The sequence below is a fragment of the Lissotriton vulgaris genome, chromosome 6 (genome assembly GCF_964263255.1).
Source record: "Lissotriton vulgaris chromosome 6, aLisVul1.2, whole genome shotgun sequence".
In the NCBI taxonomy this organism is placed as follows: domain Eukaryota; kingdom Metazoa; phylum Chordata; class Amphibia; order Caudata; family Salamandridae; genus Lissotriton; species Lissotriton vulgaris.
Window position 1 is genome coordinate 477,620,241 of NC_141694.1, and position 18,210 is coordinate 477,638,450.

Here is an 18,210-nt window from a genome sequence, read left to right on the forward strand (position 1 = left end):
GGAGGAGAAAAGAATGTTGGAGGAGAAAAGAATGTTAGAGGAAGTAAAGAAAAAGACGGTTACCTCGCACCAGCTGTTATTAACTGGTGATAAATTACAGCGGTATTTAACTCTGCCTATGTCCAATTATGATAGATTCCTCTTGACACGTTTCAGATTAAATTTAGTTTTTAGACTTTTGACTTTCCCAGAAATGAATTCATGGTCGCGTGATTTGTCTATGTGCCCATGCGATGAATCCTCGTCCCAATCTGACATCCATGTTTTATTTTTTTGTAAATTTTATACTTTACCGCGTAGGAAGCTTATTATCCCAATTCTCAAAGAAATGAACTTAAATAGATGTCGCCCAGCATTTTTAGAGTTGCAAAGAATGGACATAATTTTAGTTGTTGCAGTACTCACAGAATTTTTTAGACATGTTTTTAAATTGCGGAAATCCATTGGTCAGTATGAATTTTAACTGCATCCTTTTTAACTGCCTCCTTTTTACATTTCTGTGTAAATGAAAATTCATGTTGTTGCTTTTATGGTTATTAATTATTAACCGAATAAAGTACTTTTTTGAACTTTGAACTTTAAAAGACATTAGCAGTTGTGTAGGCATATAGATCTCAGGCAGATAAGTCAGCACGTTTCAATAATTTTCCACAAAATTGTTAAAGGGACAGGCAACAGTATTACAGTAATAAAGCATAAAAAAAAGGAATGAGAGGAGCCGAGCATTACAGTGCATAAAAAGGCCAACAGATATCATGTACAGTAAGCAAGTAGGAGGTCAGTGGGCCCCATATCACAAGGCTTCGAGGCCCTAGGTAGTTCTTAAGCATAACAAGTGAGTTGATCTCAGCAGTATACCATGTCCTGTAACCATTGTCTAAGTATCGGCGCAGGCCTACAACCCCAGTGTTTAGAGACTCTTCGTTTAGCTAATAGTAGCGCCACCGCCACCAGCTTCCTAAGAGAGGCGTTAACATCAGTAACATTTCCCAAAAGGCGTTATTGGGGAGTGCATCCTATTGGTGTTTCAACCTTCAGTGTCAGACTATGCGTGACCGATCCCCAAAATGAGCCTACCTTCGGACATGACCAGGCTAAATGGTGGAAAGCTGCCTCTGGAGCACTGCACCGTCTACGATTGGCAGATTCACGTATACCATATTTATACAGCTGAGCAGGTGTATAATACATTTGATGTAGATATTTAAAATGGATTAATCTAAAATTGCTGTTTTCTGTTAGCTTCCCTGTCAACCTACAGCAGTTTCTCCAGTTTTCTTCTAACAGTGGTTCGTAGAGAGTTGCATTCCACTTGTCCATTGAGCTCCCTCCCGTGACAGCCCCTCCTTGTGTGAGGCGCAATACAATCGTGTGATAAGCTTAGAACACGACAGAGTGGTATAGAGGAGCTGTAGTGCCTCCAAGGTTGGTGGTTCTGAAGAAAACTGCGGGTACAGTGTACGCAAAGCTGATTGCAGTCTGGTGTACACAAATATTCGCATTGCCGCATTCTTCCCATCTTCAAGGAACGCTGATACCTCTACAAACCAATCCCCAGAAAATACATAACACAGGGTTGACATTCTTACAAACTAAAAATTTTAAGTGCACCAGTTTCCCCCGACACTGAGATCGCATTATGGTGTAAGAGCGTCATATTCGGCACGTAAAGCGTTAGTTTCTGCGCTCGCCTCCCAAGTTCCTGCCACGCTCCGGCCGTGCTTTGCACTGTATCTATCTCTCCCTTTTCAAAGATTGTGTGCTTGTTTACTATCATAGCTTTAAGTGGTACCGGATGCACTGCACCCGCTTCTACCGCAACGTGGGGGATGTAGGCCGGTGTTTGTTGCCAGTAGTAGGCGTAATGCGCCTGTGCGCAGAGATAGTGCAGCTGTAAGTCTGGTGCAGTGAATCCACCCATGTCATAAGGGAGTGTAAGGTTTTTCCATTTAACTCATGCTTTTTTCCGCCCCATGCAATGTCTAGCAATGAGCGAAGTGTAGCAAAGAAATGGCCCGTTAGATGTACAGGAATATTCATGAATAAATATAAAAGCCGCAGAAGCACAACCATTTTCATTAGTGCTATCCTGTTGGCAAATGACAATGCCAATCTTAGCCATCTATTGACTTGCTCTTCGAGTCGTGAGATGGCCTTATCATAATTAGCTGGACAACCACTTGCAAATCCCTATGAATCCATATCCCCAGGTATTTCACTGGGTCTGTGCTCCACTCCAACGGGTAGCCCAACTCTATCTGCAGAGTGTTGTCGTTCAGGGGCAGGATAATTGATTTTGGCATCTCATATTCATGGGAACATCCTTTCCAATTGAGCTTACCCCTCAATGGGGAGCTCTGGCAACTGCGGTCAGTGGCTGAGGCCTTCTAGCTATTAGGTATTGAGGTCCCACAACTGAGGAGCCACAACAAGACGAGTGAGTAAGAACCATCAGAGAGGCCATGGGTGGACAACAATCAATGCTCCAACTCATAACCTGCATCCTGATCCAGACACCATGGCCAAAGAAAGGCAAGCGGTCCTGGCAACTTTGGCCGGGGCTCCCCTGTAACACTGACACCATGATAAGTGGGGGAAGATAGCGGACAATCTGCTGCTCCCTTTTCTTGATCTTCTTTGATGAAAGCACGGGGCTGGGCATGGGCGGGAGCTGGGAAATTCTGGCCTCTGGAACCCTTCTACTAACTCTCTAGGAGCATATCGCTCCAGACTTCAGTCAACAGTACAATGATTGTTTATTGGTTCATAGTTCCACTTGTTATTTAATTTTTTTGTTTTTTGCTCACCCTCCTGGGCCCCTGCATGCTTGGCTCCAAGCTCAGATAACTGTTTTCTGCAGGGTACACATATTTGGCACCCTGGGGAAACCTGTGGGCGGGGGTCTCCCCTTGTACACTGGCTCCTTGCTTACCTCCCACTATTGGTCTTGACTCATATGGTAGTGAACACTAAAATTCATGCATTAATTGTGAAGGGGTTAAATAATTTATCCTATCTTGAGCAGTTGGGCACACACATATGCCTGCTACTTTAAACCCACCTCCTCGCCAGGGACACACACAGACTTTGATCGAAAGCTTTCCTGCAAAAATATTTTTCCTCACACACCACCAAAACGGCCGGAGTTCCGCACTCTGGAGGCAAGATGGGCGCAAAATTAGCCGAAATTTATGCACACACTTTCACTCTTGGTTCTATATAGGTGCCCAATGAGGGGCAGGAGGCACAACTCTGCAAAGCAGTGATGTAATTAGTGAATGATGCTGAGGGGGGACATAAACATGGTATTCAACATTCAGCTGGACCGTTCAGCCCAATGACAGGGACAGACGGGCCCTTTCACGGAACGGGAGGGAGTGGCTACATGACCTGGGGCAGGTGGACATCTGGCGCTCCCTACATCCCCACGCCACAGATTACATGTTCCATTCTCATGCGCACAAAACCTACGCTAGAATTGACTACTTTATTGGGTATCAAACCCTGCTTCCTTTAGTGCTTGCCTTGGACATTGTACCCTTCTCGCTCTTGGATCATGCTGCACTGACGCTTACACTAGCAATCTTCCCCTCAGACAGGCCGCCATAATCTTGGCGGCTACGTGACACACTCTTACATTCCCCGACAGTGGTAAAACGTTTAACTATCAACAGACTCTACAACATAGGCATACAGCAAGACACCCTCAAGTGGATCACCTCCTTTATTACAGGACGCACACAGATCATCCGACAGTTTCCATTCACCTTCGCTCCCACAGACATCATATGCAGCGTACCACAAAGGACATCCCTCAGCCCCACCCTGTTCAACATCTACATGACCAATGTAGCCAAATGGATCGGAGACAACTGCCTCCAACTTAACTCGGACAAAACTGAAATACTGAGCTTCAGGAAAACGCCTCTGAATGGGACAACAGCTGGTGGCCTGCGGAATTTTGACCTACACCCATGCATATCGACCATAAACGCAACCTCAGCATCATTCTCGACAGCCAACTGACCATGAAACGACATGCCAACACAGTTGCCTCCTTCTGCTTCCACACACTTTGCATGCTCTGCAGAATCTTCAGATGGATCCAACCAAAACCATAAAGACAGTCACTCACGCCCTCGTCACCAGCTGCCTCGCCTATGGCAATATCCTCTACAACGGCATCTCCGCCCAGCTCCTCTGAAGACTCCAGACTGTACAGAACACCGGAGCCAGACTCAAACAGGACCTCCCCAAACGAACCCACATCACCCCACACCTGAGAGACCTCCACTGGCCCCCAACCAGAAGAGATGCCAGTTCTAGATCCTCACACATGCCAAAAAAGCCCTCCACGACCTCGGACCTCACTACATCAACCACAAATGCTGATTGATTGATTGAAGGAAAGCAACAGATGACAGGGCAATGCACATGGACAACAGAGAAGCGAGGGGAAAGAGGCAAGGGCATCAAGGTGACCATAACGGACAGATAGGAGGGGCAGTTACAAGTAACAAATTATGAGGGGCAGGAATGAGGGGGTAAGGGCACTCCAACAAACCATGGAAAGGCAGGAGGGAGAGGATAGGAGAAAAAGGAGGGCAGGGAGTAAGGTAGGGGAGCAGGAGCAGCAAGCTGACCATGCAGGGCGCGGGTCCTGTGCACAATGTTTTACTGGAACCAAGCTGTACCCGACTGATGAGCTCATAACTAGGGTGAACCCAGTCCTGGGTTGCTTGTATTCTGGTTCAGGGAGGACCTGGCTTGGCAGTTAAGGCTGGACTGTTCCTACTGGAGCAGAGTTAAGACTGATTTGCACATAGCTGGGTCCAAATTGAGGTGGCATGGTTTGTAAAATAAAGATGCTTGGGATGCTACCAGAGTGATTTTCAGTGGCTGAGATTAATTCCAGCATTCCATCCATCACAGTTTTGTATGCTTAGTGGGCAGGCAGGATAGGCAATGGAAGCATAACACCATGGAGGGCAACAAGGAGACTACATACACAGAGTCAATGAAGGGAAGGTGGGTGGGGGTCAGGACAGCAAGCTGACTATATTGGAAAGGTGGGAGGGGCAGTAGCAGCACTAAAGGCCATGCATGGAAAGCAGGAGGAGCAGTTGAAGCACAACAGAGCATGGAGGGCAGAAGGAAGTGGATGTAAAATGGAACATGGAGGACAGGAGGGAAAGGTTAGGAAAATAGAAGCCTGACAGTGGAAGGCAGGGTGGAGGGTCCAGGGACAGACTGCAGTCATCTGACCATGCTGGCCTGGCAGGAGGGGTAGTGGCAGCTCAACAGACCACTAAGAGTAGACAGGAAGGGCAGTGTCAGGTCCATAGAGCTTGGTGGGCAAAAGGAAGGGAGCAGGGGCATGCACACGGACATCGGAGGGCAGGAGGAAGGAGGGTATGGGCGGCAAGCAAAACACCAATGCTATGCAGGAGGGCAACAACAGGGGCATAGACTCGGGCAACAAAGGACAGGAGAAGAGGGCAGGGATAGCAAACTATCTGGAGGGCAGTGGCAGGACATAGAACCATGTAGGGCAGAAGTGGGCAGGTGCATAAACTTGCACAACAGAGGGCCAGGAGGAGATGGGTAGGGGCAGCAAGTTAACTGTGCAGGGCAGGCAGGAAGGGTAGTGGTAGTGGTAAAACAATGGCCACAAAGGGCTGGACAAGGGTGCAGGGGTATGGATTTGGACAATGGAGGGCAAGGAGTAGGGGAAGACGGGCAGGAGGCCTGGACGGGAGCAGGACAACGGACAATGCTAGGCCAGACCCTGCATCCAGCCACGCCACCGCGCTTTGCGATAGACATATTACTTTATGCTAAAAAAACCAACTAAAAATTGACTGAAAAATACAAAAGGTTAAAGTGAAGTTATAGTTAGGAATTATAAGAATATCCAACTTTACATTATAAAAAACCTTGAAAATTCACTGAACAAAAAACAAAGGTTAAAGGGGTAATATAGTTAGTTGAAAATGTCACGTTAAATAAACTGTTTAATACTAACAAAACAACTGGAATTCTCCAGTTATAGCTATCTCAAGTAACTATAACTCATGCCCTAAAGCAACTGTAAGTTGCGCCCTCGCCATGCACAGCTTTTACTCTTGCATATTAAATCACTCATGACATATTTATTGACATTTATAACATAACTAATCACATCTGAAATGCCATCATTGTTGATAATACATTTGTCCATTTAATTTCTGCTGAGTATGCAAAGGCTCCAAATCACCTACAAGATCTGCCTGTAGTAGTATTCCACAGTGCTAGCTCCGGGTGAGTTGGCTACAAGGCTGGCTGCCTGAGTGTGGGTTAGCAGCTGTACACAGAAGAAGGGAGTTGGCTTTACATATGGTATTTAAATATTACTTCATGTTAAAAAAAAGAAATCCAATGAAAAGAACGAAGGTTAAAGTAAAGTTATAGTTAGGTGAATCTGTCATTGACAACAATAACGTTTTGAACTACAAAAAAACCCACAAAAATACACCAGTTATAGTTAGAAGAGCTAACTATAACTTGCACCCCCACCATGCACTGCTCGACATCACATATGACATTACTCCTGACATGTTCTGTGATATTGCTCATGACATCACTGATGTTATCATCTAATGAGTGTGTTAGTTTATCTTATAGTTTACATAGTGTCGACTATCATATTACTTTTCTACCTAATTTTATACAGCCTGTGTCCAGCTAATATAAGTGTTTACAAAAAACATGTGTTCCTAATGCACCTTAGGTGTGTAGAGCTAATGAACATGTTATAAATCTTTGTATTGAGGAGTGACGCTGTGTGCAGGTGACAGTTGACTTGTGTTCATTATGTTGCACACAAGGTTTTTGGTACTGCAGAGAAAGTTTCCAGCAGGGCAAAGATTCTATGTACTACACACCAAGTAGTGTATTGTAAGCTGCTGAAGGACTGGGTTCTTTTGGACCCAGCGGTGCCAGGGCACAACACCTGAAACCTTCGTGGGTAACCTGCTCCGGCGTACAAGTCACAGAGACACGGGACACTTCCTTCGGCGTCAAAGAGTCAAGGTTTATTTACTGCAGGGAACACAGAAGTCACAGGAAGTACATCGAGTGTAGTTCGGGGAGACTGCTTCAAATTGTATTTGTGGATCGCTCCTTTTATACAGTTTTTACTCATAGGATAACATGATACACAATAGTTTACAACCTGGTTCCCACAAGTCGCTCTCAGAGGGGTCGCTTTGGTCACTTTGAAACACATAAGGTCCGGAACATAAGTGCGGAAACATTTGGCGGTTCCCAACTGTAAAAACCCATCTTCCCACCATTAGCAAATTCCAATCAGCAGTAAAGTAGATCGAAATAAGAACGAAAGACAGGTGTAGAGGAAGACGGAGACAGTGGGGAGATCGGAAAGGGTGTAAAAGGGGAGTGTCGAGAAGCACGAGATACAGGCATCAAAGGGACGTGCCTAATGAGATGCACGGCTGAGACAATAAGCCCGTGCGGCAAGATGAGCCTCGAGCGGCGCCATCTGCCTTACAGTAGCATCCCCCTCGTCATAAAGGCACTTACAAAGAACATGTGTCTTCCGCCATATCTTGGGAGTCCCAGGGTCGCGAAGCGGACAGCGTCCGTTCGCTGGCTACTTGAGGGCAAGAGACAAAATGGATGCCGTATCTAAGATGGAACCCGTGGGTACAGATGACAAACACACGTAACAAACGAACGGTTTAAGTTAGCACAGCGAAACTGCGCACACTTACTAAACTCGCCATTTGCGGTTCATAGATACTAGACTCGACCATATCCGTGCGAGTTAAAAACACCACTTACAATTGTCACGGAACCTCAGACGCTCCTTTTGCCCTCATGTAGGCAAGCACTAGTCGGAATCATATTCGATATTCATCAGACCATCAAGATGTCGTTGTAGCATAGCTCTGTCCGATCGAGTCCCCTTGGTAACAGATGGTTGTCTTATACACGTTGTAGCACAAAGGCCACATAAGGCAGCACCACACTGCACACAAAGGCAACAGGTGAACAGGAACACTACCACAACCCCGATGATCATCAGAATCTTCCAACCCCAAGCCGACACCAGGCCCCAAAACCAACCGAGTAGCGTCCAATCCCCTACATCCACATGTATGGATTCGGAGATCTTGTGCAACTTCGAGATGGCTTGATAGACAGTAGGAGCATTATCTGGGATGAAAATGCAACAGCTCGAATGGATCACTTTACATACCCCACCGCGATCTGCCAAGACAACATCTAAAACCATACGGTTTTGTAATGTCATAAGTCTCTCCGCCTGAAGTTCTGTGGTGATATTACCAAGGGCACTGGCAGTAATATTAGCTGTCGATTCTACCACTCGAGTCAAATGTCTCAGGTTCCTACTATTAACCATAGGTCCCCAAAACGGGAGGAAACCCTTGAAAAAGTCTCCTGCCTCTTGACCGGCAGTATCCTCTTCGCTAATTACGCCTCGTACAACTCTAGTCTTATGATAATCGGCATCTACAGTAAACGTCGGAGGCAACAGATTTGCAACGAAACATGAGCCCATGAAGTCTGCGGGCAACCATGTGTATGCACGATCATGGCAGATAAAGTATGTACCCTTGGCAGCCAGAAACACAGGGGACGGGGACATTGGCAGAACGTAACTTTCAGTGCAAGCACTTACTCCAAGTGAGGCTTGCGAGCCACGACCCACAAGACAAAGATTACCAGTGTGGGGTACGACCCATATTGGAGACGAGCTTTTAAGCTGCTTTTCATTAGTGAACATACTATATTCCCCTCTACTTAAGACCCTATAGGCTTGTACCTCTTCTCTAGGGATAAGAAAAGGATCATGGATCTCATCTTCCATATCCTCTATAGCCATCGATAGCAGCCTCTGATACGAGGTAGGACCAAAGTTGGGGGAACGTTGTTCTTGCGTGGGATGGGAACCCAGTGCGCTTCGAAACATTGTTTGGAATGCTCGAGCTGACCCTTGGGAACTATACGGTAACACCAGATATGGAATTCCCTTACCCGTAGTATGTGGCATCAACCCACACACCCAACAATTAGTAGTGTTAACCACTAACTGATGCTGATGGAGGAGCTGGATAAAGGAATTATTGCGGAATTCTACACGTCTAGCCTGTTCGTGTTCTGGTAACATATGAAAGGAATGAGGAGAAGCAGTAGAAGGAAGGTTAGGGTAAGGAGTAGGAGTAGGAGTAGCAAGGAAAAAGTAAGACATAGTGTAATACACCCCACCCGCCAAAAATGCAGAAGCAGTCAAAAACAAAACAAACAATTGGGATACAAAACATTTCGTACGACTAAGTTTCTGCAGCTTGACTCTATACGCCTGAGCTCCTTCCAAATCATTCAGCTTCGAAAATGCCATTTCCCTACGACCGTCCGCAACGTTTCTTGACACACTTCGTTCTGTGCAGCAATAGTCAATCCCCAGGAGTTCCTAGGAACCGACGGTCTTTAACCTAGCGTCAAGACCTACTGTCCAGAAGGAAGTACGCGCGCGGCCCTACGGCCCTCAATACACAACATGTATTTATTTAGCACAATATTTCTCAGCTGTGGAAGGAAAAAGATACAAGGAAGAAGCTTGATATATATATATATATACAAAACAATTTTCAATGATACGAATGTTCAAAATTGATCATGGGAAACGAGGATATTGCAGTTATCAATCTCAGCAAAGCAAGCAAATTTATTTGTCCTTAGTGTGAGATCGCAAAGAATATCGATGTTTTCCTGGACGTGTCTGCTCGTCAAACAAAGGATCTGTTGAAGAGACAGCGTCCTGCTGATCAGTTCGTTGATCTGGTCTTGAGTCTTTTGCTGACAAATGTTCAACAGTGGCTTTCTGCTGCGCCGAGGGTTCTCCAACAAGCTGTGCGTCGCTAAAAGGTACAAACGCCGGCAATGTTTCTGTTTCTGTTGACGCGATGCCTTTCCTTATCCACGGGTCTGCCGGCAAAGGAATAGGGACTCGCTTACAATGGGTAGCATGTACCCAATTTTTCCGCCCCTCAAGACGAACGGCAGTCCTCGTGGCCAGGAGCACCTGGTAAGGTCCGGTAAAGCGGGGGTCCAGATTGTTTTTGCGTGAAAAATTTCGGGCAACCACCCAATCCCCGGGCTGGAGCTGGTGGCCTGGACCCTCCGTCTGTGTCGGCAAGGCGTCGTAAACCTATTGATGAATTAACCTCAGTTTAGCAGTCAAGTCATGTAAGTAATCAATCAACATCGGAAACTCAAGATCAGAGAATACACCTGGCCTAGGAACCCCCCACACATTCGCAGGACGGCCGAACACTATTTCATAGGGACTAAGCCCTATTCGGGAGTGTACAGTCGCCCTAGTTGACAGTAATGCTAGGGGCAAAGCATCAGGCCACGAAAGTCCAGTCGTAGCTTGAATCTTCGCTAATTTTAGTTTAAGGGTGCCATTGTACCCTTCAACCAATCCAGCTGACTGAGGATGATTGGCGCTATGGAATTTCTGATTGATTCCAAGGCCCTTACACACACTCTTCATCACACTTCCAACAAACTCACTTCCGTTATCTGACCACACGACTCTAGGCATTCCATACCGAGGAAAGTATTCCTTCAGTAGGATTTTCGCAGTAGACAAGGCAGTATTGTCTTTGAGGGGATAGGCCTCAATCCATCGGGAGAATGCGCAAACCACAACCAAAACGTATTTTAGGTTATTGCATCGCTCCATATGGACGAAGTCCAATTGGATCACCTCAAAGGGATACGAAGGAGGAGCAAAACTGCCAGGAGGAGTTGGGGTTCCTTTGCCAGGATTGTACATTATACACACCATACAATTCTTCACCAGACGTTCAGCACACTTAGTAATTCCATCATTCTTCCACACATCAGCCAGCAACTTGCAAATACCTTTCGCGCTAATATGTGCTAACCCATGTGCCATTTGCACAACGGCCAGTACATACGCGTCAGGCAACATCCATCTTTTCTGATCCGACAAATCAATCCAGCAACCATTCACATCCAACCTTCCCGTACTTTCTTTCCACTTCATCTTTTCAGTGTCGGTGGCCTCATTCTGAATAGCTTTCACACTCTCTATGGTATTTTCACACATACTCGATTCTGTAGGCCACCTAACCGAACTCGTCACATACATTCGAGTGCTAAGGTTCCGAGCAGTCTCCTTAGCAATCTCATCTGCAAACGCATTACCACGACCAACATCATCCGTCACTTTACGATGCGCACTACACTTAACAATTGCAACCTGAGCAGGCAAAGTCAATGCATCCAAAAGATCGTTCACAAGCTGGCCATGCTGTATTTTCGTGCCATGCGACGTCAAGAAACCACGCTCTCGCCACAACCGTCCAAAACTATGCGCTACACCGAAAGCATACTGACTATCGGTGTACACATTCACACGTTTACCTTTTGCTAATACACATGCTCTAGTGAGAGCAATCAGCTCTGCAGCTTGGGCAGAATTCTGATTCAATCTCGCAGTCTCAACAACAGTATTCAATGTCACCACAGCATAAGCAGTAGTCACATCACCATTCGGCAACTTAAAACATGACCCATCCACATACAGGGTGCCATCCGGGTCTTCCAATGGGGTGTTTTTAAGGTCCACACGACCTTTTGTTTCCTCTTCTGTCCGCAAGTAACAGTCATGTTCTGCTACTTCATCTGACTCTGCACTAACTGGTAACAAAGTTGCCGGATTTAGGACATTACAACGTTTTATCTGAATGTGGCTTGCCAAAAGCGTCAATTCGTACCCAGACAACCTCGCACTCGTCAAGTGCTGAGTTTTCGTACGATTCAAAAGGGTATCGACTGCATGCGGAACCATCACCGTAAGCATATTATCCATGACCAATCCTGCTGATTGTCGGATGGAGACCGCAGCTGCCGCAGTTGCTCTCAAACAACTCGGTAATGCTCTAGCTACTGGGTCTAAGGTCGAGGAAAAATATGCACATGGACGTTGCTTACCACCAAAAGGTTGCGTTAAAACACTCAACGCACAACCTTCCCTCTCGTGAACATATAACGTGAACGGCTTACTGTAATCAGGGGTACCTAACACAGGAGCCGAACACAATGAATCACGCAGTTCAGAAAAACTGTTCTGACATTCATCCGTCCATGGTAAAGGAGTCGAAACATCCTTACACGTAAGAGCCACCAATGGTTTCGCTAGCAATGAAAAATTAGGAATCCACTGCCTGCAGTACGACGTGATACCTAAAAAGGCACGCACATCTCTTTGGGTTTGTGGCACAGCCATGCGTGCAATCGCTGCAATTCTCTCTGGGGTCAATCTCCTTCCCTCCTTTGACAATAAGTGACCTAGGTAGGTTACTTCTTGACAACAATATTGGAGTTTAGAAGGTGACACCTTGTGATTTAACTCACAGAGATGTTGCAGCAACGACACTGTAGCAATTTTGCAGATGTCCTGAGTATCAGCAGCCACCAATAAGTCGTCGACGTATTGGATTAAAGCCGCACCAACCGGCAACCTAAACGCATCTAGTTGACCCTTCAAAGCTTGACTGTAAATCGATGGACTTTCACAGTAGCCCTGAGGAGCTCGTTTGAACCGGAAGCTACGTCCACCAAGAGAGAAACCGAAAAGGTCCCTACTCTCTTCGGCAATCGGGATGCTGAAAAACGCATTTTTCAAATCAATCACCGAAAACCACGAAGCAGTAGCTGGAATCAGAGTCAGTAGCGCCGTGATGTCAGGCACAACAGGGAATTGAGGAACCACAATTTTATTTACCTCCCGTAAATCGATAACAAAGCGATAAACAGGCGGTTTGGTAGGATCAGTACGTTTAAGAATGGGCAGTACAGGACTATTGCACACGTTTCCCCGAGTTTCTTCAATGACATCTTTCTCGATCAAATCATAGATGATCGTTAACAAAGCTCGTTCACCATCAAGGGAGATACGGTATTGGGGAATACGTGGCAATCGCACATTAGATTTCAACTGAACAACATAAGGGGAGATATCAAGTAGGCCCACATCATTCGGACCCGTCGCCCACAAAGACGCAGGAAGAGAATCCAATTCCGGTGGAAGCTTATCGAGAGACAAGTACATGGGAGAGACTACTCTCTCTCCTAACGTAAGCTTTACACCCGCAGGAGAACAATACAAAGTTGCATACAAGCGTTTAAGCAAATCCAGACCCAAAAGATTTTCGCCACAACCAGTAGACAAAATCAATGGAGCTTCGAGCTCACGAGGCCCAATTTTAAGGGGCAAAGGGCGCGAAACTGGATTGCTAACGGGGGCGCCGGAGAATCCAACGGAAACATTTGTTAAGCCAGACAAAGGTGCGCCAGGGAGTTTCGAATGCATGATAGAACTTTTCGCTGCACCAGTGTCCAACAGAAAAGGCTCAACGACGCCCGATGTAGCAACTGCGACGTAAGGCCCTCTCTGATCAACCGGAACTGATACCACTCCCTCTCCTTGTCTTTGGCTGTCCTAGTAATTACTATCGTCAGTTCCCTGATCGACGTAATAATCGTCTACATTGTACTGCGCAGATCGTCCTTGCGATGATCCACGTTGATCGAAACAGTTATTAGAATTTGATGAATGGTCAGAGCGATCATTCTGAGCACCACGACCTCTACCACGTGATGCGTGCTGTGCACCACCACGACCTCCTCTAGACGAAGTACCACTAGTACGGTCATTCAAAGCAGGACAATTAAATTTAATGTGTCCCTCCTGTCTACAATAAGCACATTGATTGTACCCTAACGAAGATCTTTGGAAAGAGGAATCATTACGCGGCTGCGATCGATTCGATTGCGACTGTGATCTATTCTGTTGAGGCGCATTCTGATTAGAACGCGGCGGATATGCTTGTTGTAACAACACTTTAGTTTTTAGTTCTTTCGTTTTTTTATCGGCACGGTCATTTTCCTCTTTTTCTCTATTTTCGTAATATTGTGCCGTAGCCAATATCTGAGCTGAGGTAGAAACAGCCCACGCACTTTCTGAATTTTTCAATTTATGGCTCAAATCGGGCAATAAGTTCGACACGAACTTATCCACAAACAACCTCTGTCCACCCTCAGTACCCATATCCTGTCCACTATGATCAACGAATGCTTCCTCGAACCTCGTAAAGAAGTCCGAGACACTTTCATCTTTCTTTTGCTTACAGGCTGACAACTTATCCCAATTTACCTTCATAGCTGGCATAAGCGTTTTCATTAATGTAATGATTCGCTGAGGAAGTTCAGCAATCAACTGATCGGGTTTAGTGGCAGCCACTTGTCCCGCGTCTGCCGCTGTAATGGCAGCCCAATCACCACCTAATTCATTCGCATGATCTTGGTGACGAATCTTGGCCCATACCGGTTGCGGTACGACATTGCCAAACAACATGTCGATATCGGCCAGATTCATTATCGTAGCATCTACGAGCTGCGACAATTCCTTGTAATATCCAGCAGGATTTTTGCGAGGATCAGGCAAAGTTTGTTTCACCTGAAGCACTTCCGATCGTTTCCAAGGGAGGTGTATCCACACTCTCTGGAAATGCGCCGCCACTGGAGCATTAGCATTAGTATTATCAGCGGGTATCCAAACTGGCGGAACTTCACGCATAGGATATTGGCCAGACTCGGTTTGTTTTTCAATGTCCTCAACGAACAATGCATGAGGAATAGGAGCGGGACGAAGAGATAGCAACCGCTCAATAGCACGTCGGACATTAGTGTCGACTATCAGTCCACTTGCGAACTGAAGCCGAAGTTCAGACAGGGCGGACAGCACCTCGTCAGGCGCAACGGCCACTATCTGATCATGTAAGAACTTGCACATTTCATCAAACACATACCTCTGAGTTGGTATGTTGAATTGATCAAACGTTTCGAGGACAACACGTGGTGGATTTCTAACAGGGTTTATCATCCAACCCATCGCCATATTGTATAGCGCAACACGTTCTCTATTACCAGGGAGCTGGCTACGTCTCTGAGGACCATCAGAACCAGCAGACCCAAAAACAGGTCCGAGCGACTGGAAGAAGTTTGTCGCAAGGGGAGAATCACGATTACGAGTAGAGGGAGAAGAATAAGACACAGGACTAACAAAAGAAGGAGTAGAGACATTAACAGCGACAGGGGTTAACAACACAGGAGCAGTAGCGGGAACAGGAGTATGTGGAAGCGGAGGAGCAGTAGGAATAGAAATAGGCAAAGGGGCAGGAACAGGCGGAAGAGCGGGTGCAGGTTGAGGAACTGGTGGAGGAATAACAGGTGGAAGAACAGGTACGGCAGGGACCACAGGAGCCGCGGTACCCTGTACGTACGGAGGTGGCGACTTCATAAGATAAGACATTAAAGAATCCTCAACTGCCTCTTCCTTCTTATCCAACTCCGTAGGCAAAGCAGGATAGCATTTGTCTATGGACATACGCTGTAATCTCTCAAACACTTCCTTATCCTTATCCTCCTTATCACGCTGAAACTGCTCAGCTTTCTTCACTATAGTAGCAACGGTATCTCGCTGACTACGTTTATTTTGTCTGATCTCTTTCTGTCGGGCTTCTTTGCGCCAGAACCGAAAGGCATCAAACATGGCCGGCCTAGACTTGCGTTCGAACAACTTTATTTCCAAATTATCTAAGATCGACGCTTCGAAGCTACCGTGAGGTGGCCAACGAAGATCGCCGTCTTTCTTTGTATATTTTATCCAATAATCGTTAAAAGCAATCGGGCCTAGCCCATGTTTGCTATATAAATCATAAGTAGGAGTTCCAACCGGAGGTATCGGACACGAGTCCTCCAGCAGGGAATCCGCACCACAAGGTCTAAAGCAACTGAACAAAGTACTACGACCAGGCATCTTGCACACTAGCCGAGTTTCACAAACTTCAAGGGTTACGGGATTTCGGGATTTACCAAGTCCCAGCAAAGAACTAAACCCTCGGTCTTTGGCGGCTGCAGTCGTCAAACAAATACAACAACAACAAAGTACGCTAGCAAAGTGTCACCGACAAAAACACTCACACAGCGTGTACAACAAAGACACCCGCTAAAGTGTCTACAACAAAAACACTCGCTAAAGTGTTTACAACAAAGACACTCGCTAAAGTGTCTACAACCAAGAACTCTGGGAGCGACCCACAAATACTTAACTCAAAGATCAATGGCGTCCTCAGGAAGGCCCGTCAATCGTCTCGCTATACCAAGGTCTACGCCAAGCGCCAAAACAGGTCTACAGTCAGGGCAGCAGTCCGTCGCAGCCGTTAGGAGGCGGGAATCTTCGCGGGAAAAGTCTTCGGGCCACTTATTTCGACAACAGGATCGATGAAGCGGGGTGCACCTTCCCTCGGAGATTTCACACGAAGTTCCTCACGATCGTCGGGCTTGGACCGGTACCACTGATGAAGCCCCACGTTGGGCGCCAACTGAAGGACTGGGTTCTTTTGGACCCAGCGGTGCCAGGGCACAACACCTGAAACCTTCGTGGGTAACCTGCTCCGGCGTACAAGTCACAGAGACACGGGACACTTCCTTCGGCGTCAAAGAGTCAAGGTTTATTTACTGCAGGGAACACAGAAGTCACAGGAAGTACATCGAGTGTAGTTCGGGGAGACTGCTTCAAATTGTATTTGTGGATCGCTCCTTTTATACAGTTTTTACTCATAGGATAACATGATACACAATAGTTTACAACCTGGTTCCCACAAGTCGCTCTCAGAGGGGTCGCTTTGGTCACTTTGAAACACATAAGGTCCGGAACATAAGTGCGGAAACATTTGGCGGTTCCCAACTGTAAAAACCCATCTTCCCACCATTAGCAAATTCCAATCAGCAGTAAAGTAGATCGAAATAAGAACGAAAGACAGGTGTAGAGGAAGACGGAGACAGTGGGGAGATCGGAAAGGGTGTAAAAGGGGAGTGTCGAGAAGCACGAGATACAGGCATCAAAGGGACGTGCCTAATGAGATGCACGGCTGAGACAATAAGCCCGTGCGGCAAGATGAGCCTCGAGCGGCGCCATCTGCCTTACAGTAGCATCCCCCTCGTCATAAAGGCACTTACAAAGAACATGTGTCTTCCGCCATATCTTGGGAGTCCCAGGGTCGCGAAGCGGACAGCGTCCGTTCGCTGGCTACTTGAGGGCAAGAGACAAAATGGATGCCGTATCTAAGATGGAACCCGTGGGTACAGATGACAAACCCACGTAACAAACGAACGGTTTAAGTTAGCACAGCGAAACTGCGCACACTTACTAAACTCGCCATTTGCGGTTCATAGATACTAGACTCGACCATATCCGTGCGAGTTAAAAACACCACTTACAATTGTCACGGAACCTCACTGCCTTGCGTTATTAGATAGAATGGTCTATGCACTCACATTTCTACGTAACATAGAAAACTGTGTGCACCAGGTACTAACCAATGAGCTTGTTTTGCTTCAGAAGATGGGCTGACTAAAGGTGTCACCACAGTATGAAGGCTGCAGGTAGTATGATCTTTAGCACCTCCAAACCTTGGTTATTTTAAGTGAATAGTCACTCTTTGAACAGGTTTTGCATAGAGTGTATACTGTTCTTAGTAGGTACTCTTTAACACTCTGTGGCATATTTCTCATGAGAGTTCCACAGTCTCCAAACAAACTGGTACAGAGTGAACTCTCTCTAAAGACTTAATAATGTCAACAGTACCCACTTTTCTACTTATATCCACTTCTTTTCTCAATGTAGGTTCAGTGACTGTCAGGGGTTTTATAAAGGTAAAGATAATATGTAGTACGGCATTAGTTTTGTAACAGGGCTTCAGTATCTGGAAGAACTTGGTTTTCCCTGAACAGTTGTATACAGATGGAACACCGTGTGCAGGAGTGGTTACCTTTTCATCTGCGAATCATAGTCAACATGAACTTGGCTACTCATGATGTGTATGGTATATGGTTAAAGTTGCACATAACACAGGCTTGCTGTAACTGTGGGGGTTGTATGTGAAATAGCAGTAATGGCGCTTCATATTATTCTGAGATATTTTCCACTTACTTTCATAGCTCTAATGGTAAACCTGTTTATAGAGCAATTTTGTACAAAAAATCTTGGATGATGTCAGTGATGTACTTTGAGATGTAATTAGTGAT

At 46.2% G+C, this 18,210-nt stretch overlaps 1 protein-coding gene across 2 annotated transcripts in view; it reads right to left on the bottom strand.

The window, feature by feature from the left end:
• LMBRD1 (LMBR1 domain containing 1) overlaps nt 1–18,210 on the bottom strand; it is a 686,985-nt gene that overhangs the window by 495,749 nt on the left and 173,026 nt on the right. The gene's annotated exons all lie outside the window — the stretch shown is intronic.